At 39.9% G+C, this 17,735-nt stretch overlaps 34 non-coding genes across 34 annotated transcripts in view; all 34 read left to right on the forward strand.

Moving 5' to 3' along the window:
- Window positions 1-111: 111 nt before the first annotated feature.
- On the forward strand, window positions 112-193 carry TRNAS-UGA (transfer RNA serine (anticodon UGA)). Its single transcript has one exon. It is a non-coding gene; the product is annotated as a tRNA-Ser (tRNA).
- A 634-nt stretch (window positions 194-827) lies between these two features.
- On the forward strand, window positions 828-909 carry TRNAS-CGA (transfer RNA serine (anticodon CGA)). The gene has a single exon. It is a non-coding gene; the product is annotated as a tRNA-Ser (tRNA).
- Window positions 910-1,189: 280 nt separating this feature from the next.
- On the forward strand, window positions 1,190-1,271 carry TRNAS-UGA (transfer RNA serine (anticodon UGA)). The gene has a single exon. It is a non-coding gene; the product is annotated as a tRNA-Ser (tRNA).
- Window positions 1,272-1,905: 634 nt separating this feature from the next.
- Window positions 1,906-1,987, forward strand: TRNAS-CGA (transfer RNA serine (anticodon CGA)). Its single transcript has one exon. It is a non-coding gene; the product is annotated as a tRNA-Ser (tRNA).
- Window positions 1,988-2,267: 280 nt separating this feature from the next.
- Window positions 2,268-2,349, forward strand: TRNAS-UGA (transfer RNA serine (anticodon UGA)). The gene has a single exon. It is a non-coding gene; the product is annotated as a tRNA-Ser (tRNA).
- Window positions 2,350-2,983: 634 nt separating this feature from the next.
- TRNAS-CGA (transfer RNA serine (anticodon CGA)) lies at window positions 2,984-3,054 on the forward strand. Its single transcript has one exon. It is a non-coding gene; the product is annotated as a tRNA-Ser (tRNA).
- A 280-nt stretch (window positions 3,055-3,334) lies between these two features.
- Window positions 3,335-3,416, forward strand: TRNAS-UGA (transfer RNA serine (anticodon UGA)). The gene has a single exon. It is a non-coding gene; the product is annotated as a tRNA-Ser (tRNA).
- Window positions 3,417-4,050: 634 nt separating this feature from the next.
- Window positions 4,051-4,132, forward strand: TRNAS-CGA (transfer RNA serine (anticodon CGA)). Its single transcript has one exon. It is a non-coding gene; the product is annotated as a tRNA-Ser (tRNA).
- Window positions 4,133-4,412: 280 nt separating this feature from the next.
- On the forward strand, window positions 4,413-4,494 carry TRNAS-UGA (transfer RNA serine (anticodon UGA)). Its single transcript has one exon. It is a non-coding gene; the product is annotated as a tRNA-Ser (tRNA).
- A 634-nt stretch (window positions 4,495-5,128) lies between these two features.
- TRNAS-CGA (transfer RNA serine (anticodon CGA)) lies at window positions 5,129-5,210 on the forward strand. The gene has a single exon. It is a non-coding gene; the product is annotated as a tRNA-Ser (tRNA).
- Window positions 5,211-5,490: 280 nt separating this feature from the next.
- TRNAS-UGA (transfer RNA serine (anticodon UGA)) lies at window positions 5,491-5,572 on the forward strand. The gene has a single exon. It is a non-coding gene; the product is annotated as a tRNA-Ser (tRNA).
- A 634-nt stretch (window positions 5,573-6,206) lies between these two features.
- On the forward strand, window positions 6,207-6,288 carry TRNAS-CGA (transfer RNA serine (anticodon CGA)). The gene has a single exon. It is a non-coding gene; the product is annotated as a tRNA-Ser (tRNA).
- Window positions 6,289-6,569: 281 nt separating this feature from the next.
- On the forward strand, window positions 6,570-6,651 carry TRNAS-UGA (transfer RNA serine (anticodon UGA)). The gene has a single exon. It is a non-coding gene; the product is annotated as a tRNA-Ser (tRNA).
- A 633-nt stretch (window positions 6,652-7,284) lies between these two features.
- TRNAS-CGA (transfer RNA serine (anticodon CGA)) lies at window positions 7,285-7,366 on the forward strand. The gene has a single exon. It is a non-coding gene; the product is annotated as a tRNA-Ser (tRNA).
- A 283-nt stretch (window positions 7,367-7,649) lies between these two features.
- Window positions 7,650-7,731, forward strand: TRNAS-UGA (transfer RNA serine (anticodon UGA)). The gene has a single exon. It is a non-coding gene; the product is annotated as a tRNA-Ser (tRNA).
- Window positions 7,732-8,365: 634 nt separating this feature from the next.
- TRNAS-CGA (transfer RNA serine (anticodon CGA)) lies at window positions 8,366-8,447 on the forward strand. Its single transcript has one exon. It is a non-coding gene; the product is annotated as a tRNA-Ser (tRNA).
- Window positions 8,448-8,727: 280 nt separating this feature from the next.
- Window positions 8,728-8,833, forward strand: TRNAS-UGA (transfer RNA serine (anticodon UGA)). The gene has a single exon. It is a non-coding gene; the product is annotated as a tRNA-Ser (tRNA).
- A 634-nt stretch (window positions 8,834-9,467) lies between these two features.
- TRNAS-CGA (transfer RNA serine (anticodon CGA)) lies at window positions 9,468-9,549 on the forward strand. The gene has a single exon. It is a non-coding gene; the product is annotated as a tRNA-Ser (tRNA).
- A 281-nt stretch (window positions 9,550-9,830) lies between these two features.
- TRNAS-UGA (transfer RNA serine (anticodon UGA)) lies at window positions 9,831-9,912 on the forward strand. The gene has a single exon. It is a non-coding gene; the product is annotated as a tRNA-Ser (tRNA).
- Window positions 9,913-10,546: 634 nt separating this feature from the next.
- On the forward strand, window positions 10,547-10,628 carry TRNAS-CGA (transfer RNA serine (anticodon CGA)). Its single transcript has one exon. It is a non-coding gene; the product is annotated as a tRNA-Ser (tRNA).
- A 288-nt stretch (window positions 10,629-10,916) lies between these two features.
- TRNAS-UGA (transfer RNA serine (anticodon UGA)) lies at window positions 10,917-10,998 on the forward strand. Its single transcript has one exon. It is a non-coding gene; the product is annotated as a tRNA-Ser (tRNA).
- Window positions 10,999-11,631: 633 nt separating this feature from the next.
- Window positions 11,632-11,713, forward strand: TRNAS-CGA (transfer RNA serine (anticodon CGA)). Its single transcript has one exon. It is a non-coding gene; the product is annotated as a tRNA-Ser (tRNA).
- Window positions 11,714-11,995: 282 nt separating this feature from the next.
- On the forward strand, window positions 11,996-12,077 carry TRNAS-UGA (transfer RNA serine (anticodon UGA)). The gene has a single exon. It is a non-coding gene; the product is annotated as a tRNA-Ser (tRNA).
- A 261-nt stretch (window positions 12,078-12,338) lies between these two features.
- On the forward strand, window positions 12,339-12,420 carry TRNAS-UGA (transfer RNA serine (anticodon UGA)). Its single transcript has one exon. It is a non-coding gene; the product is annotated as a tRNA-Ser (tRNA).
- A 634-nt stretch (window positions 12,421-13,054) lies between these two features.
- TRNAL-CAA (transfer RNA leucine (anticodon CAA)) lies at window positions 13,055-13,136 on the forward strand. Its single transcript has one exon. It is a non-coding gene; the product is annotated as a tRNA-Leu (tRNA).
- A 280-nt stretch (window positions 13,137-13,416) lies between these two features.
- TRNAS-UGA (transfer RNA serine (anticodon UGA)) lies at window positions 13,417-13,498 on the forward strand. Its single transcript has one exon. It is a non-coding gene; the product is annotated as a tRNA-Ser (tRNA).
- A 634-nt stretch (window positions 13,499-14,132) lies between these two features.
- Window positions 14,133-14,214, forward strand: TRNAL-CAA (transfer RNA leucine (anticodon CAA)). The gene has a single exon. It is a non-coding gene; the product is annotated as a tRNA-Leu (tRNA).
- A 280-nt stretch (window positions 14,215-14,494) lies between these two features.
- Window positions 14,495-14,576, forward strand: TRNAS-UGA (transfer RNA serine (anticodon UGA)). The gene has a single exon. It is a non-coding gene; the product is annotated as a tRNA-Ser (tRNA).
- Window positions 14,577-15,210: 634 nt separating this feature from the next.
- Window positions 15,211-15,292, forward strand: TRNAL-CAA (transfer RNA leucine (anticodon CAA)). The gene has a single exon. It is a non-coding gene; the product is annotated as a tRNA-Leu (tRNA).
- A 280-nt stretch (window positions 15,293-15,572) lies between these two features.
- Window positions 15,573-15,654, forward strand: TRNAS-UGA (transfer RNA serine (anticodon UGA)). The gene has a single exon. It is a non-coding gene; the product is annotated as a tRNA-Ser (tRNA).
- Window positions 15,655-16,288: 634 nt separating this feature from the next.
- On the forward strand, window positions 16,289-16,370 carry TRNAL-CAA (transfer RNA leucine (anticodon CAA)). The gene has a single exon. It is a non-coding gene; the product is annotated as a tRNA-Leu (tRNA).
- A 280-nt stretch (window positions 16,371-16,650) lies between these two features.
- TRNAS-UGA (transfer RNA serine (anticodon UGA)) lies at window positions 16,651-16,732 on the forward strand. The gene has a single exon. It is a non-coding gene; the product is annotated as a tRNA-Ser (tRNA).
- A 634-nt stretch (window positions 16,733-17,366) lies between these two features.
- On the forward strand, window positions 17,367-17,448 carry TRNAL-CAA (transfer RNA leucine (anticodon CAA)). Its single transcript has one exon. It is a non-coding gene; the product is annotated as a tRNA-Leu (tRNA).
- Window positions 17,449-17,728: 280 nt separating this feature from the next.
- Window positions 17,729-17,735, forward strand: part of TRNAS-UGA (transfer RNA serine (anticodon UGA)) — an 82-nt gene continuing 75 nt past the window's right edge. Inside the window, exon 1 of the tRNA in view lies at window positions 17,729-17,735. This exon is cut by the window's right edge and continues 75 nt beyond it. This is a non-coding gene — a tRNA (tRNA-Ser).

Below are 17,735 nucleotides of genomic sequence, written 5' to 3' on the forward strand. Positions count from 1 at the left end.
AAAAGCTTTGAAAGAAATCAAGCAGTTTAACCTACTGATTTGAACTTTTTTCATGTCAAACCCCCAAACCTGCTGTTTCCCCCAAAAATCCAACAAACAGGTGGAAATGCAGCTGTGATGGCCAAGTGGTTAAGGCGTTGGACTTGAAATCCAATGGGGTTTCCCCGCACAGGTTCAAATCCTGTTCACAGCGGAATCTTTTATACACCTTAAAGAGAAGTCAGAGAAATAATTGCATTCGCTCTAAATTAAAAGGACATTCGAAAGCTTTGACACATACACATTTTCAATGGAGACTATTATCTCTATAAAGATAAGGTTCGGACAATGAAAACTAAGATTTTAAGAGCGTTGGGAAAAAGCATTGATAGAAATCAAGCGGTTTATCTTATTGATTTAAGTTTTTTTCATATCGTAGTGTCAATTATTAAAAAAGTGCTTCTCCTTACTTCCCAAAGCCTTACTTCTTCTCATGAACCTCACACCACACCTGTCTCTGTCTGTAAAACAATACCTTAAGCAAGAGGCCTATCTCATGACCGTGTGTTGAAGAAAAAGTTAAGACACAGTTTGGGCTACTCCTGAGTTCAGAGACGTCGCTCAACTGTATTCTCCAAAACACACCTCATTAGTTTTCCAAAACCGTCCTCCTTCTCATGAACCTTACATCACACCTGTCTCTGTCTGTAAGTCAACACTCATACGCAAGAGGACTTTCTCATGACTTTGTGTGGCAAAAAAGGGCTAGACATACTTAGGGCAGTGCTTTATTTCAATCTGTCCAACGATACTATCCAAAAGGCACCCGATGAGTGGAGATAAAATGGGCTGTGATGGCCGAGAGGTTAAGGCGTTGGACTCGAAATCCAATGGGGTCTCCCCGCATAGGTTCAAATCCTGTTCACAGCGGAATGTTTTATACGCTCTGAGAGAAGAGAAGTCCTTTCAGAGAAATAATTGCTCTAAATTTAAAAGAGATTCCAAAGCTCTACCACACACACATTCACAATGGAGACTATAATCTCCATAAAGGTAAGGTCAAGCCAATGAAAACTAAAGTTTTAAGAATGTGGGGAAAAAAAGCTTTGAAAGAAATCAAGCAGTTTAACCTACTGATTTGAACTTTTTTCATGTCAAACCCCCAAACCTGCTGTTTCCCCCAAAAATCCAACAAACAGGTGGAAATGCAGCTGTGATGGCCAAGTGGTTAAGGCGTTGGACTTGAAATCCAATGGGGTTTCCCCGCACAGGTTCAAATCCTGTTCACAGCGGAATCTTTTATACACCTTAAAGAGAAGTCAGAGAAATAATTGCATTCGCTCTAAATTAAAAGGACATTCGAAAGCTTTGACACATACACATTTTCAATGGAGACTATTATCTCTATAAAGATAAGGTTCGGACAATGAAAACTAAGATTTTAAGAGCGTTGGGAAAAAGCATTGATAGAAATCAAGCGGTTTATCTTATTGATTTAAGTTTTTTTCATATCGTAGTGTCAATTATTAAAAAAGTGCTTCTCCTTACTTCCCAAAGCCTTACTTCTTCTCATGAACCTCACACCACACCTGTCTCTGTCTGTAAAACAATACCTTAAGCAAGAGGCCTATCTCATGACCGTGTGTTGAAGAAAAAGTTAAGACACAGTTTGGGCTACTCCTGAGTTCAGAGACGTCGCTCAACTGTATTCTCCAAAACACACCTCATTAGTTTTCCAAAACCGTCCTCCTTCTCATGAACCTTACATCACACCTGTCTCTGTCTGTAAGTCAACACTCATACGCAAGAGGACTTTCTCATGACTTTGTGTGGCAAAAAAGGGCTAGACATACTTAGGGCAGTGCTTTATTTCAATCTGTCCAACGATACTATCCAAAAGGCACCCGATGAGTGGAGATAAAATGGGCTGTGATGGCCGAGAGGTTAAGGCGTTGGACTCGAAATCCAATGGGGTCTCCCTGCATAGGTTCAAATCCTGTTCACAGCGGAATGTTTTATACGCTGTGAGAGAAGAGAAGTCCTTTCAGAGAAATAATTGCTCTAAATTTAAAAGAGATTCCAAACCTCTACCACACACACATTCACAATGGAGACTATAATCTCCATAAAGGTAAGGTCTAGCCAATGAAAACTAAAGTTTTAAGAATGTGGGGAAAAAAAGCTTTGAAAGAAATCAAGCAGTTTAACCTACTGATTTGAACTTTTTTCATGTCAAACCCCCAAACCTGCTGTTTCCCCAAAAAATCCAACAAACAGGTGGAAATGCAGCTGTGATGGCCGAGTGGTTAAGGTGTTGGACTTGAAATCCAATGGGGTTTCCCCGCACAGGTTCAAATCCTGTTCACAGCGGAATCTTTTATACACCTTAAAGAGAAGTCAGAGAAATAATTGCATTCGCTCTAAATTAAAAGGACATTCGAAAGCTTTGACACATACACATTTTCAATGGAGACTATTATCTCTATAAAGATAAGGTTCGGACAATGAAAACTAAGATTTTAAGAGCGTTGGGAAAAAGCATTGATAGAAATCAAGCGGTTTATCTTATTGATTTAAGTTTTTTTCATATCGTAGTGTCAATTGTTAAAAAAGTGCTTCTCCTTACTTCCCAAAGCCTTACTTCTTCTCATGAACCTCACACCACACCTGTCTCTGTCTGTAAAACAATACCTTAAGCAAGAGGCCTATCTCATGACTGTGTGTTGAAGAAAAAGTTAAGACACAGTTAGGGCTACTCCTGAGTTCAGAGACGTCGCTCAACTGTATTCTCCAAAACACACCTCATTAGTTTTCCAAAACCGTCTTCCTTCTCATGAACCTTACATCACACCTGTCTCTGTCTGTAAGTCAACAGTCATACGCAAGAGGACTTTCTCATGACTTTGTGTGGCAAAAAAGGGCTAGACACACTTAGGGCAGTGCTTTATTTCAATCTGTCCAACGATACTATCCAAAAGGCACCCGATGAGTGGAGATAAAATGGGCTGTGATGGCCGAGAGGTTAAGGCGTTGGACTCGAAATCCAATGCATAGGTTCAAATCCTGTTCACAGCGGAATGTTTTATACGCTCTGAGAGAAGAGAAGTCCTTTCAGAGAAATAATTGCTCTAAATTTAAAAGAGATTCCAAAGCTCTACCACACACACATTCACAATGGAGACTATAATCTCCATAAAGGTAAGGTCTAGCCAATGAAAACTAAAGTTTTAAGAATGTGGGGAAAAAAAGCTTTGAAAGAAATCAAGCAGTTTAACCTACTGATTTGAACTTTTTTCATGTCAAACCCCCAAACCTGCTGTTTCCCCCAAAAATCCAACAAACAGGTGGAAATGCAGCTGTGATGGCCGAGTGGTTAAGGCGTTGGACTTGAAATCCAATGGGGTTTCCCCGCACAGGTTCAAATCCTGTTCACAGCGGAATCTTTTATACACCTTAAAGAGAAGTCAGAGAAATAATTGCATTCGCTCTAAATTAAAAGGACATTCGAAAGCTTTGACACATACACATTTTCAATGGAGACTATTATCTCTATAAAGATAAGGTTCGGACAATGAAAACTAAGATTTTAAGAGCGTTGGGAAAAAGCATTGATAGAAATCAAGCGGTTTATCTTATTGATTTAAGTTTTTTTCATATCGTAGTGTCAATTATTAAAAAAGTGCTTCTCCTTACTTCCCAAAGCCTTACTTCTTCTCATGAACCTCACACCACACCTGTCTCTGTCTGTAAAACAATACCTTAAGCAAGAGGCCTATCTCATGACCGTGTGTTGAAGAAAAAGTTAAGACACAGTTAGGGCTACTCCTGAGTTCAGAGACGTCGCTCAACTGTATTCTCCAAAACACACCTCATTAGTTTTCCAAAACCGTCTTCCTTCTCATGAACCTTACATCACACCTGTCTCTGTCTGTAAGTCAACACTCACACGCAAGAGGACTTTCTCATGACTTTGTGTGGCAAAAAAGGGCTAGACACACTTAGGGCAGTGCTTTATTTCAATCTGTCCAACGATACTATCCAAAAGGCACCCGATGAGTGGAGATAAAATGGGCTGTGATGGCCGAGAGGTTAAGGCGTTGGACTCGAAATCCAATGGGGTCTCCCCGCATAGGTTCAAATCCTGTTCACAGCGGAATGTTTTATACGCTGTGAGAGAAGAGAAGTCCTTTCAGAGAAATAATTGCTCTAAATTTAAAAGAGATTCCAAACCTCTACCACACACACATTCACAATGGAGACTATAATCTCCATAAAGGTAAGGTCTAGCCAATGAAAACTAAAGTTTTAAGAATGTGGGGAAAAAAAGCTTTGAAAGAAATCAAGCAGTTTAACCTACTGATTTGAACTTTTTTCATGTCAAACCCCCAAACCTGCTGTTTCCCCCAAAAATCCAACAAACAGGTGGAAATGCAGCTGTGATGGCCAAGTGGTTAAGGCGTTGGACTTGAAATCCAATGGGGTTTCCCCGCACAGGTTCAAATCCTGTTCACAGCGGAATCTTTTATACACCTTAAAGAGAAGTCAGAGAAATAATTGCATTCGCTCTAAATTAAAAGGACATTCGAAAGCTTTGACACATACACATTTTCAATGGAGACTATTATCTCTATAAAGATAAGGTTCGGACAATGAAAACTAAGATTTTAAGAGCGTTGGGAAAAAGCATTGATAGAAATCAAGCGGTTTATCTTATTGATTTAAGTTTTTTTCATATCGTAGTGTCAATTATTAAAAAAGTGCTTCTCCTTACTTCCCAAAGCCTTACTTCTTCTCATGAACCTCACACCACACCTGTCTCTGTCTGTAAAACAATACCTTAAGCAAGAGGCCTATCTCATGACCGTGTGTTGAAGAAAAAGTTAAGACACAGTTAGGGCTACTCCTGAGTTCAGAGACGTCGCTCAACTGTATTCTCCAAAACACACCTCATTAGTTTTCCAAAACCGTCTTCCTTCTCATGAACCTTACATCACACCTGTCTCTGTCTGTAAGTCAACACTCACACGCAAGAGGACTTTCTCATGACTTTGTGTGGCAAAAAAGGGCTAGACACACTTAGGGCAGTGCTTTATTTCAATCTGTCCAACGATACTATCCAAAAGGCACCCGATGAGTGGAGATAAAATGGGCTGTGATGGCCGAGAGGTTAAGGCGTTGGACTCGAAATCCAATGGGGTCTCCCCGCATAGGTTCAAATCCTGTTCACAGCGGAATGTTTTATACGCTGTGAGAGAAGAGAAGTCCTTTCAGAGAAATAATTGCTCTAAATTTAAAAGAGATTCCAAACCTCTACCACACACACATTCACAATGGAGACTATAATCTCCATAAAGGTAAGGTCTAGCCAATGAAAACTAAAGTTTTAAGAATGTGGGGAAAAAAAGCTTTGAAAGAAATCAAGCAGTTTAACCTACTGATTTGAACTTTTTTCATGTCAAACCCCCAAACCTGCTGTTTCCCCAAAAAATCCAACAAACAGGTGGAAATGCAGCTGTGATGGCCGAGTGGTTAAGGTGTTGGACTTGAAATCCAATGGGGTTTCCCCGCACAGGTTCAAATCCTGTTCACAGCGGAATCTTTTATACACCTTAAAGAGAAGTCAGAGAAATAATTGCATTCGCTCTAAATTAAAAGGACATTCGAAAGCTTTGACACATACACATTTTCAATGGAGACTATTATCTCTATAAAGATAAGGTTCGGACAATGAAAACTAAGATTTTAAGAGCGTTGGGAAAAAGCATTGATAGAAATCAAGCGGTTTATCTTATTGATTTAAGTTTTTTTCATATCGTAGTGTCAATTGTTAAAAAAGTGCTTCTCCTTACTTCCCAAAGCCTTACTTCTTCTCATGAACCTCACACCACACCTGTCTCTGTCTGTAAAACCATACCTTAAGCAAGAGGCCTATCTCATGACTGTGTGTTGAAGAAAAAGTTAAGACACAGTTAGGGCTACTCCTGAGTTCAGAGACGTCGCTCAACTGTATTCTCCAAAACACACCTCATTAGTTTTCCAAAACCGTCTTCCTTCTCATGAACCTTACATCACACCTGTCTCTGTCTGTAAGTCAACAGTCATACGCAAGAGGACTTTCTCATGACTTTGTGTGGCAAAAAAGGGCTAGACACACTTAGGGCAGTGCTTTATTTCAATCTGTCCAACGATACTATCCAAAAGGCACCCGATGAGTGGAGATAAAATGGGCTGTGATGGCCGAGAGGTTAAGGCGTTGGACTCGAAATCCAATGGGGTCTCCCCGCATAGGTTCAAATCCTGTTCACAGCGGAATGTTTTATATGCTCTGAGAGAAGAGAAGTCCTTTCAGAGAAATAATTGCTCTAAATTTAAAAGAGATTCCAAACCTCTACCACACACACATTCACAATGGAGACTATAATCTCCATAAAGGTAAGGTCTAGCCAATGAAAACTAAAGTTTTAAGAATGTGGGGAAAAAAAAGCTTTGAAAGAAATCAAGCAGTTTAACCTACTGATTTGAACTTTTTTCATGTCAAACCCCCAAACCTGCTGTTTCCCCAAAAAATCCAACAAACAGGTGGAAATGCAGCTGTGATGGCCGAGTGGTTAAGGCGTTGGACTTGAAATCCAATGGGGTTTCCCCGCACAGGTTCAAATCCTGTTCACAGCGGAATCTTTTATACACCTTAAAGAGAAGTCAGAGAAATAATTGCATTCGCTCTAAATTAAAAGGACATTCGAAAGCTTTGACACATACACATTTTCAATGGAGACTATTATCTCTATAAAGATAAGGTTCGGACAATGAAAACTAAGATTTTAAGAGCGTTGGGAAAAAGCATTGATAGAAATCAAGCGGTTTATCTTATTGATTTAAGTTTTTTCATATCGTAGTGTCAATTGTTAAAAAAGTGCTTCTCCTTACTTCCCAAAGCCTTACTTCTTCTCATGAACCTCACACCACACCTGTCTCTGTCTGTAAAACAATACCTTAAGCAAGAGGCCTATCTCATGACTGTGTGTTGAAGAAAAAGTTAAGACACAGTTAGGGCTACTCCTGAGTTCAGAGACGTCGCTCAACTGTATTCTCCAAAACACACCTCATTAGTTTTCCAAAACCGTCTTCCTTCTCATGAACCTTACATCACACCTGTCTCTGTCTGTAAGTCAACAGTCATACGCAAGAGGACTTTCTCATGACTTTGTGTGGCAAAAAAGGGCTAGACACACTTAGGGCAGTGCTTTATTTCAATCTGTCCAACGATACTATCCAAAAGGCACCCGATGAGTGGAGATAAAATGGGCTGTGATGGCCGAGAGGTTAAGGCGTTGGACTCGAAATCCAATGGGGTCTCCCCGCATAGGTTCAAATCCTGTTCACAGCGGAATGTTTTATACGCTCTGAGAGAAGAGAAGTCCTTTCAGAGAAATAATTGCTCTAAATTTAAAAGAGATTCCAAACCTCTACCACACACACATTCACAATGGAGACTATAATCTCCATAAAGGTAAGGTCTAGCCAATGAAAACTAAAGTTTTAAGAATGTGGGGAAAAAAAAGCTTTGAAAGAAATCAAGCAGTTTAACCTACTGATTTGAACTTTTTTCATGTCAAACCCCCCCAAACCTGCTGTTTCCCCAAAACATCCAACAAACAGGTGGAAATGCAGCTGTGATGGCCGAGTGGTTAAGGCGTTGGACTTGAAATCCAATGGGGTTTCCCCGCACAGGTTCAAATCCTGTTCACAGCGGAATCTTTTATACACCTTAAAGAGAAGTCAGAGAAATAATTGCATTCGCTCTAAATTAAAAGGACATTCGAAAGCTTTGACACATACACATTTTCAATGGAGTCTATTATCTCTATAAAGATAAGGTTCGGACAATGAAAACTAAGATTTTAAGAGCGTTGGGAAAAAGCATTGATAGAAATCAAGCGGTTTATCTTATTGATTTAAGTTTTTTTCATATCGTAGTGTCAATTGTTAAAAAAGTGCTTCTCCTTACTTCCCAAAGCCTTACTTCTTCTCATGAACCTCACACCACACCTGTCTCTGTCTGTAAAACAATACCTTAAGCAAGAGGCCTATCTCATGACCGTGTGTTGAAGAAAAAGTTAAGACACAGTTAGGGCTACTCCTGAGTTCAGAGACGTCGCTCAACTGTATTCTCCAAAACACACCTCATTAGTTTTCCAAAACCGTCCTCCTTCTCATGAACCTTACATCACACCTGTCTCTGTCTGTAAGTCAACACTCATACGCAAGAGGACTTTCTCATGACTTTGTGTGGCAAAAAAGGGCTAGACACACTTAGGGCAGTGCTTTATTTCAATCTGTCCAACGATACTATCCAAAAGGCACCCGATGAGTGGAGATAAAATGGGCTGTGATGGCCGAGAGGTTAAGGCGTTGGACTCGAAATCCAATGGGGTCTCCCCGCATAGGTTCAAATCCTGTTCACAGCGGAATGTTTTATACGCTCTGAGGGAAGAGAAGTCCTTTCAGAGAAATAATTGCTCTAAATTTAAAAGAGATTCCAAACCTCTACCACACACACATTCACAATGGAGACTATAATCTCCATAAAGGTAAGGTCTAGCCAATGAAAACTAAAGTTTTAAGAATGTGGGGAAAAAAAGCTTTGAAAGAAATCAAGCAGTTTAACCTACTGATTTGAACTTTTTTCATGTCAAACCCCCAAACCTGCTGTTTCCCCAAAAAATCCAACAAACAGGTGGAAATGCAGCTGTGATGGCCGAGTGGTTAAGGCGTTGGACTTGAAATCCAATGGGGTTTCCCCGCACAGGTTCAATGGGGTTTCCCCGCACAGGTTCAAATCCTGTTCACAGCGGAATCTTTTATACACCTTAAAGAGAAGTCAGAGAAATAATTGCATTCGCTCTAAATTAAAAGGACATTCGAAAGCTTTGACACATACACATTTTCAATGGAGACTATTATCTCTATAAAGATAAGGTTCGGACAATGAAAACTAAGATTTTAAGAGCGTTGGGAAAAAGCATTGATAGAAATCAAGCGGTTTATCTTATTGATTTAAGTTTTTTTCATATCGTAGTGTCAATTGTTAAAAAAGTGCTTCTCCTTACTTCCCAAAGCCTTACTTCTTCTCATGAACCTCACACCACACCTGTCTCTGTCTGTAAAACAATACCTTAAGCAAGAGGCCTATCTCATGACTGTGTGTTGAAGAAAAAGTTAAGACACAGTTAGGGCTACTCCTGAGTTCAGAGACGTCGCTCAACTGTATTCTCCAAAACACACCTCATTAGTTTTCCAAAACCGTCTTCCTTCTCATGAACCTTACATCACACCTGTCTCTGTCTGTAAGTCAACAGTCATACGCAAGAGGACTTTCTCATGACTTTGTGTGGCAAAAAAGGGCTAGACACACTTAGGGCAGTGCTTTATTTCAATCTGTCCAACGATACTATCCAAAAGGCACCCGATGAGTGGAGATAAAATGGGCTGTGATGGCCGAGAGGTTAAGGCGTTGGACTCGAAATCCAATGGGGTCTCCCCGCATAGGTTCAAATCCTGTTCACAGCGGAATGTTTTATACGCTCTGAGAGAAGAGAAGTCCTTTAAGAGAAATAATTGCTCTAAATTTAAAAGAGATTCCAAACCTCTACCACACACACATTCACAATGGAGACTATAATCTCCATAAAGGTAAGGTCTAGCCAATGAAAACTAAAGTTTTAAGAATGTGGGGAAAAAAAAGCTTTGAAAGAAATCAAGCAGTTTAACCTACTGATTTGAACTTTTTTCATGTCAAACCCCCAAACCTGCTGTTTCCCCAAAAAATCCAACAAACAGGTGGAAATGCAGCTGTGATGGCCGAGTGGTTAAGGCGTTGGACTTGAAATCCAATGGGGTTTCCCCGCACAGGTTCAAATCCTGTTCACAGCGGAATCTTTTATACACCTTAAAGAGAAGTCAGAGAAATAATTGCATTCGCTCTAAATTAAAAGGACATTCGAAAGCTTTGACACATACACATTTTCAATGGAGACTATTATCTCTATAAAGATAAGGTTCGGACAATGAAAACTAAGATTTTAAGAGCGTTGGGAAAAAGCATTGATAGAAATCAAGCGGTTTATCTTATTGATTTAAGTTTTTTTCATATCGTAGTGTCAATTGTTAAAAAAGTGCTTCTCCTTACTTCCCAAAGCCTTACTTCTTCTCATGAACCTCACACCACACCTGTCTCTGTCTGTAAAACAATACCTTAAGCAAGAGGCCTATCTCATGACCGTGTGTTGAAGAAAAAGTTAAGACACAGTTAGGGCTACTCCTGAGTTCAGAGACGTCGCTCAACTGTATTCTCCAAAACACACCTCATTAGTTTTCCAAAACCGTCTTCCTTCTCATGAACCTTACATCACACCTGTCTCTGTCTGTAAGTCAACAGTCATACGCAAGAGGACTTTCTCATGACTTTGTGTGGCAAAAAAGGGCTAGACACACTTAGGGCAGTGCTTTATTTCAATCTGTCCAACGATACTATCCAAAAGGCACCCGATGAGTGGAGATAAAATGGGCTGTGATGGCCGAGAGGTTAAGGCGTTGGACTCGAAATCCAATGGGGTCTCCCCGCATAGGTTCAAATCCTGTTCACAGCGGAATGTTTTATACGCTCTGAGAGAAGAGAAGTCCTTTCAGAGAAATAATTGCATGCGCTCTAAATTTAAAAGAGATTCCAAACCTCTACCACACACACATTCACAATGGAGACTATAATCTCCATAAAGGTAAGGTCTAGCCAATGAAAACTAAAGTTTTAAGAATGTGGGGAAAAAAAAAGCTTTGAAAGAAATCAAGCAGTTTAACCTACTGATTTGAACTTTTTTCATGTCAAACCCCCAAACCTGCTGTTTCCCCAAAAAATCCAACAAACAGGTGGAAATGCAGCTGTGATGGCCGAGTGGTTAAGGCGTTGGACTTGAAATCCAATGGGGTTTCCCCGCACAGGTTCAAATCCTGTTCACAGCGGAATCTTTTATACACCTTAAAGAGAAGTCAGAGAAATAATTGCATTCGCTCTAAATTAAAAGGACATTCGAAAGCTTTGACACATACACATTTTCAATGGAGACTATTATCTCTATAAAGATAAGGTTCGGACAATGAAAACTAAGATTTTAAGAGCGTTGGGAAAAAGCATTGATAGAAATCAAGCGGTTTATCTTATTGATTTAAGTTTTTTCATATCGTAGTGTCAATTGTTAAAAAAGTGCTTCTCCTTACTTCCCAAAGCCTTACTTCTTCTCATGAACCTCACACCACACCTGTCTCTGTCTGTAAAACAATACCTTAAGCAAGAGGCCTATCTCATGACTGTGTGTTGAAGAAAAAGTTAAGACACAGTTAGGGCTACTCCTGAGTTCAGAGACGTCGCTCAACTGTATTCTCCAAAACACACCTCATTAGTTTTCCAAAACCGTCTTCCTTCTCATGAACCTTACATCACACCTGTCTCTGTCTGTAAGTCAACAGTCATACGCAAGAGGACTTTCTCATGACTTTGTGTGGCAAAAAAGGGCTAGACACACTTAGGGCAGTGCTTTATTTCAATCTGTCCAACGATACTATCCAAAAGGCACCCGATGAGTGGAGATAAAATGGGCTGTGATGGCCAAGAGGTTAAGGCGTTGGACTCGAAATCCAATGGGGTCTCCCCGCATAGGTTCAAATCCTGTTCACAGCGGAATGTTTTATACGCTCTGAGAGAAGAGAAGTCCTTTCAGAGAAATAATTGCTCTAAATTTAAAAGAGATTCCAAACCTCTACCACACACACATTCACAATGGAGACTATAATCTCCATAAAGGTAAGGTCTAGCCAATGAAAACTAAAGTTTTAAGAATGTGGGGAAAAAAAGCTTTGAAAGAAATCAAGCAGTTTAACCTACTGATTTGAACTTTTTTCATGTCAAACCCCCCCAAACCTGCTGTTTCCCCAAAAAATCCAACAAACAGGTGGAAATGCAGCTGTGATGGCCGAGTGGTTAAGGCGTTGGACTTGAAATCCAATGGGGTTTCCCCGCACAGGTTCAAATCCTGTTCACAGCGGAATCTTTTATACACCTTAAAGAGAAGTCAGAGAAATAATTGCATTCGCTCTAAATTAAAAGGACATTCGAAAGCTTTGACACATACACATTTTCAATGGAGTCTATTATCTCTATAAAGATAAGGTTCGGACAATGAAAACTAAGATTTTAAGAGCGTTGGGAAAATCAAGCAGTTTAACCTACTGATTTGAACTTTTTTCATGTCAAACCCCCAAACCTGCTGTTTCCAAAAAAAATCCAACAAACAGGTAGAAATGCAGCTGTGATGGCCGAGTGGTTAAGGCGTTGGACTTGAAATCCAATGGGGTTTCCCCGCACAGGTTCAAATCCTGTTCACAGCGGAATCTTTTATACACCTTAAAGAGAAGTCAGAGAAATAATTGCATTCGCTCTAAATTAAAAGGACATTCGAAAGCTTTGACACATACACATTTTCAATGGAGACTATTATCTCTATAAAGATAAGGTTCGGACAATGAAAACTAAGATTTTAAGAGCGTTGGGAAAAAGCATTGATAGAAATCAAGCGGTTTATCTTATTGATTTAAGTTTTTTTCATATCGTAGTGTCAATTGTTAAAAAAGTGCTTCTCCTTACTTCCCAAAGCCTTACTTCTTCTCATGAACCTCACACCACACCTGTCTCTGTCTGTAAAACAATACCTTAAGCAAGAGGCCTATCTCATGACCGTGTGTTGAAGAAAAAGTTAAGACACAGTTAGGGCTACTCCTGAGTTCAGAGACGTCGCTCAACTGTATTCTCCAAAACACACCTCATTAGTTTTCCAAAACCGTCTTCCTTCTCATGAACCTTACATCACACCTGTCTCTGTCTGTAAGTCAACAGTCATACGCAAGAGGACTTTCTCATGACTTTGTGTGGCAAAAAAGGGCTAGACACACTTAGGGCAGTGCTTTATTTCAATCTGTCCAACGATACTATCCAAAAGGCACCCGATGAGTGGAGATAAAATGGGCTGTGATGGCCGAGAGGTTAAGGTGTTGGATTCAAAATCCAATGGGATCTCCCCGCATAGGTTCAAATCCTGTTCACAGCGGAATGTTTTATACGCTCTGAGAGAAGAGAAGTCCTTTCAGAGAAATAATTGCTCTAAATTTAAAAGAGATTCCAAACCTCTACCACACACACATTCACAATGGAGACTATAATCTCCATAAAGGTAAGGCCTAGCCAATGAAAACTAAAGTTTTAAGAATGTGGGGAAAAAAAGCTTTGAAAGAAATCAAGCAGTTTAACCTACTGATTTGAACTTTTTTCATGTCAAACCCCCAAACCTGCTGTTTCCCCAAAAAATCCAACGAACAGGTGGAAATGCAGCTGTGATGGCCGAGTGGTTAAGGCGTTGGACTTGAAATCCAATGGGGTTTCCCCGCACAGGTTCAAATCCTGTTCACAGCGGAATCTTTTATACACCTTAAAGAGAAGTCAGAGAAATAATTGCATTCGCTCTAAATTAAAAGGACATTCGAAAGCTTTGACACATACACATTTTCAATGGAGACTATTATCTCTATAAAGATAAGGTTCGGACAATGAAAACTAAGATTTTAAGAGCGTTGGGAAAAAGCATTGATAGAAATCAAGCGGTTTATCTTATTGATTTAAGTTTTTTTCATATCGTAGTGTCAATTGTTAAAAAAGTGCTTCTCCTTACTTCCCAAAGCCTTACTTCTTCTCATGAACCTCACACCACACCTGTCTCTGTCTGTAAAACAATACCTTAAGCAAGAGGCCTATCTCATGACCGTGTGTTGAAGAAAAAGTTAAGACACAGTTAGGGCTACTCCTGAGTTCAGAGACGTCGCTCAACTGTATTCTCCAAAACACACCTCATTAGTTTTCCAAAACCGTCTTCCTTCTCATGAACCTTACATCACACCTGTCTCTGTCTGTAAGTCAACAGTCATACGCAAGAGGACTTTCTCATGACTTTGTGTGGCAAAAAAGGGCTAGACACACTTAGGGCAGTGCTTTATTTCAATCTGTCCAACGATACTATCCGAAAGGCACCCGATGAGTGGAGATAAAATGGGCTGTGATGGCCGAGAGGTTAAGGTGTTGGATTCAAAATCCAATGGGATCTCCCCCCATAGGTTCAAATCCTGTTCACAGCGGAATGTTTTATATGCTCTGAGAGAAGAGAAGTCCTTTCAGAGAAATAATTGCTCTAAATTTAAAAGAGATTCCAAACCTCTACCACACACACATTCACAATGGAGACTATAATCTCCATAAAGGTAAGGTCTAGCCAATGAAAACTAAAGTTTTAAGAATGTGGGGAAAAAAAGCTTTGAAAGAAATCAAGCAGTTTAACCTACTGATTTGAACTTTTTTCATGTCAAACCCCCAAACCTGCTGTTTCCCCAAAAAATCCAACAAACAGGTGGAAATGCAGCTGTGATGGCCGAGTGGTTAAGGCGTTGGACTTGAAATCCAATGGGGTTTCCCCGCACAGGTTCAAATCCTGTTCACAGCGGAATCTTTTATACACCTTAAAGAGAAGTCAGAGAAATAATTGCATTCGCTCTAAATTAAAAGGACATTCGAAAGCTTTGACACATACACATTTTCAATGGAGACTATTATCTCTATAAAGATAAGGTTCGGACAATGAAAACTAAGATTTTAAGAGCGTTGGGAAAAAGCATTGATAGAAATCAAGCGGTTTATCTTATTGATTTAAGTTTTTTTCATATCGTAGTGTCAATTGTTAAAAAAGTGCTTCTCCTTACTTCCCAAAGCCTTACTTCTTCTCATGAACCTCACACCACACCTGTCTCTGTCTGTAAAACAATACCTTAAGCAAGAGGCCTATCTCATGACCGTGTGTTGAAGAAAAAGTTAAGACACAGTTAGGGCTACTCCTGAGTTCAGAGACGTCGCTCAACTGTATTCTCCAAAACACACCTCATTAGTTTTCCAAAACCGTCTTCCTTCTCATGAACCTTACATCACACCTGTCTCTGTCTGTAAGTCAACAGTCATACGCAAGAGGACTTTCTCATGACTTTGTGTGGCAAAAAAGGGCTAGACACACTTAGGGCAGTGCTTTATTTCAATCTGTCCAACGATACTATCCAAAAGGCACCCGATGAGTGGAGATAAAATGGGCTGTGATGGCCGAGAGGTTAAGGTGTTGGACTCAAAATCCAATGGGATCTCCCCGCATAGGTTCAAATCCTGTTCACAGCGGAATGTTTTATACGCTCTGAGAGAAGAGAAGTCCTTTCAGAGAAATAATTGCTCTAAATTTAAAAGAGATTCCAAACCTCTACCACACACACATTCACAATGGAGACTATAATCTCCATAAAGGTAAGGCCTAGCCAATGAAAACTAAAGTTTTAAGAATGTGGGGAAAAAAAGCTTTGAAAGAAATCAAGCAGTTTAACCTACTGATTTGAACTTTTTTCATGTCAAACCCCCAAACCTGCTGTTTCCCCAAAAAATCCAACGAACAGGTGGAAATGCAGCTGTGATGGCCGAGTGGTTAAGGCGTTGGACTTGAAATCCAATGGGGTTTCCCCGCACAGGTTCAAATCCTGTTCACAGCGGAATCTTTTATACACCTTAAAGAGAAGTCAGAGAAATAATTGCATTCGCTCTAAATTAAAAGGACATTCGAAAGCTTTGACACATACACATTTTCAATGGAGACTATTATCTCTATAAAGATAAGGTTCGGACAATGAAAACTAAGATTTTAAGAGCGTTGGGAAAAAGCATTGATAGAAATCAAGCGGTTTATCTTATTGATTTAAGTTTTTTTCATATCGTAGTGTCAATTGTTAAAAAAGTGCTTCTCCTTACTTCCCAAAGCCTTACTTCTTCTCATGAACCTCACACCACACCTGTCTCTGTCTGTAAAACAATACCTTAAGCAAGAGGCCTATCTCATGACCGTGTGTTGAAGAAAAAGTTAAGACACAGTTAGGGCTACTCCTGAGTTCAGAGACGTCGCTCAACTGTATTCTCCAAAACACACCTCATTAGTTTTCCAAAACCGTCTTCCTTCTCATGAACCTTACATCACACCTGTCTCTGTCTGTAAGTCAACAGTCATACGCAAGAGGACTTTCTCATGACTTTGTGTGGCAAAAAAGGGCTAGACACACTTAGGGCAGTGCTTTATTTCAATCTGTCCAACGATACTATCCAAAAGGCACCCGATGAGTGGAGATAAAATGGGCTGTGATGGCCGAGAGGTTAAGGTGTTGGATTCAAAATCCAATGGGATCTCCCCCCATAGGTTCAAATCCTGTTCACAGCGGAATGTTTTATACGCTCTGAGAGAAGAGAAGTCCTTTCAGAGAAATAATTGCTCTAAATTTAAAAGAGATTCCAAACCTCTACCACACACACATTCACAATGGAGACTATAATCTCCATAAAGGTAAGGCCTAGCCAATGAAAACTAAAGTTTTAAGAATGTGGGGAAAAAAAGCTTTGAAAGAAATCAAGCAGTTTAACCTACTGATTTGAACTTTTTTCATGTCAAACCCCCAAACCTGCTGTTTCCAAAAAAAATCCAACAAACAGGTAGAAATGCAGCTGTGATGGCCGAGTGGTTAAGGCGTTGGACTTGAAATCCAATGGGGTTTCCCCGCACAGGTTCAAATCCTGTTCACAGCGGAATCTTTTATACACCTTAAAGAGAAGTCAGAGAAATAATTGCATTCGCTCTAAATTAAAAGGACATTCGAAAGCTTTGACACATACACATTTTCAATGGAGACTATTATCTCTATAAAGATAAGGTTCGGACAATGAAAACTAAGATTTTAAGAGCGTTGGGAAAAAGCATTGATAGAAATCAAGCGGTTTATCTTATTGATTTAAGTTTTTTTCATATCGTAGTGTCAATTGTTAAAAAAGTGCTTCTCCTTACTTCCCAAAGCCTTACTTCTTCTCATGAACCTCACACCACACCTGTCTCTGTCTGTAAAACAATACCTTAAGCAAGAGGCCTATCTCATGACCGTGTGTTGAAGAAAAAGTTAAGACACAGTTAGGGCTACTCCTGAGTTCAGAGACGTCGCTCAACTGTATTCTCCAAAACACACCTCATTAGTTTTCCAAAACCGTCTTCCTTCTCATGAACCTTACATCACACCTGTCTCTGTCTGTAAGTCAACAGTCATACGCAAGAGGACTTTCTCATGACTTTGTGTGGCAAAAAAGGGCTAGACACACTTAGGGCAGTGCTTTATTTCAATCTGTCCAACGATACTATCCAAAAGGCACCCGATGAGTGGAGATAAAATGGGCTGTGATGGCCGAGAGGTTAAGGTGTTGGACTCAAAATCCAATGGGATCTCCCCGCATAGGTTCAAATCCTGTTCACAGCGGAATGTTTTATACGCTCTGAGAGAAGAGAAGTCCTTTCAGAGAAATAATTGCTCTAAATTTAAAAGAGATTCCAAACCTCTACCACACACACATTCACAATGGAGACTATAATCTCCATAAAGGTAAGGCCTAGCCAATGAAAACTAAAGTTTTAAGAATGTGGGGAAAAAAAGCTTTGAAAGAAATCAAGCAGTTTAACCTACTGATTTGAACTTTTTTCATGTCAAACCCCCAAACCTGCTGTTTCCCAAAAAAATCCAACAAACAGGTAGAAATGCAGCTGTGA

This window comes from Eleutherodactylus coqui, chromosome 2, assembly GCF_035609145.1.
Source record: "Eleutherodactylus coqui strain aEleCoq1 chromosome 2, aEleCoq1.hap1, whole genome shotgun sequence".
In the NCBI taxonomy this organism is placed as follows: Eukaryota; Metazoa; Chordata; class Amphibia; order Anura; family Eleutherodactylidae; genus Eleutherodactylus; species Eleutherodactylus coqui.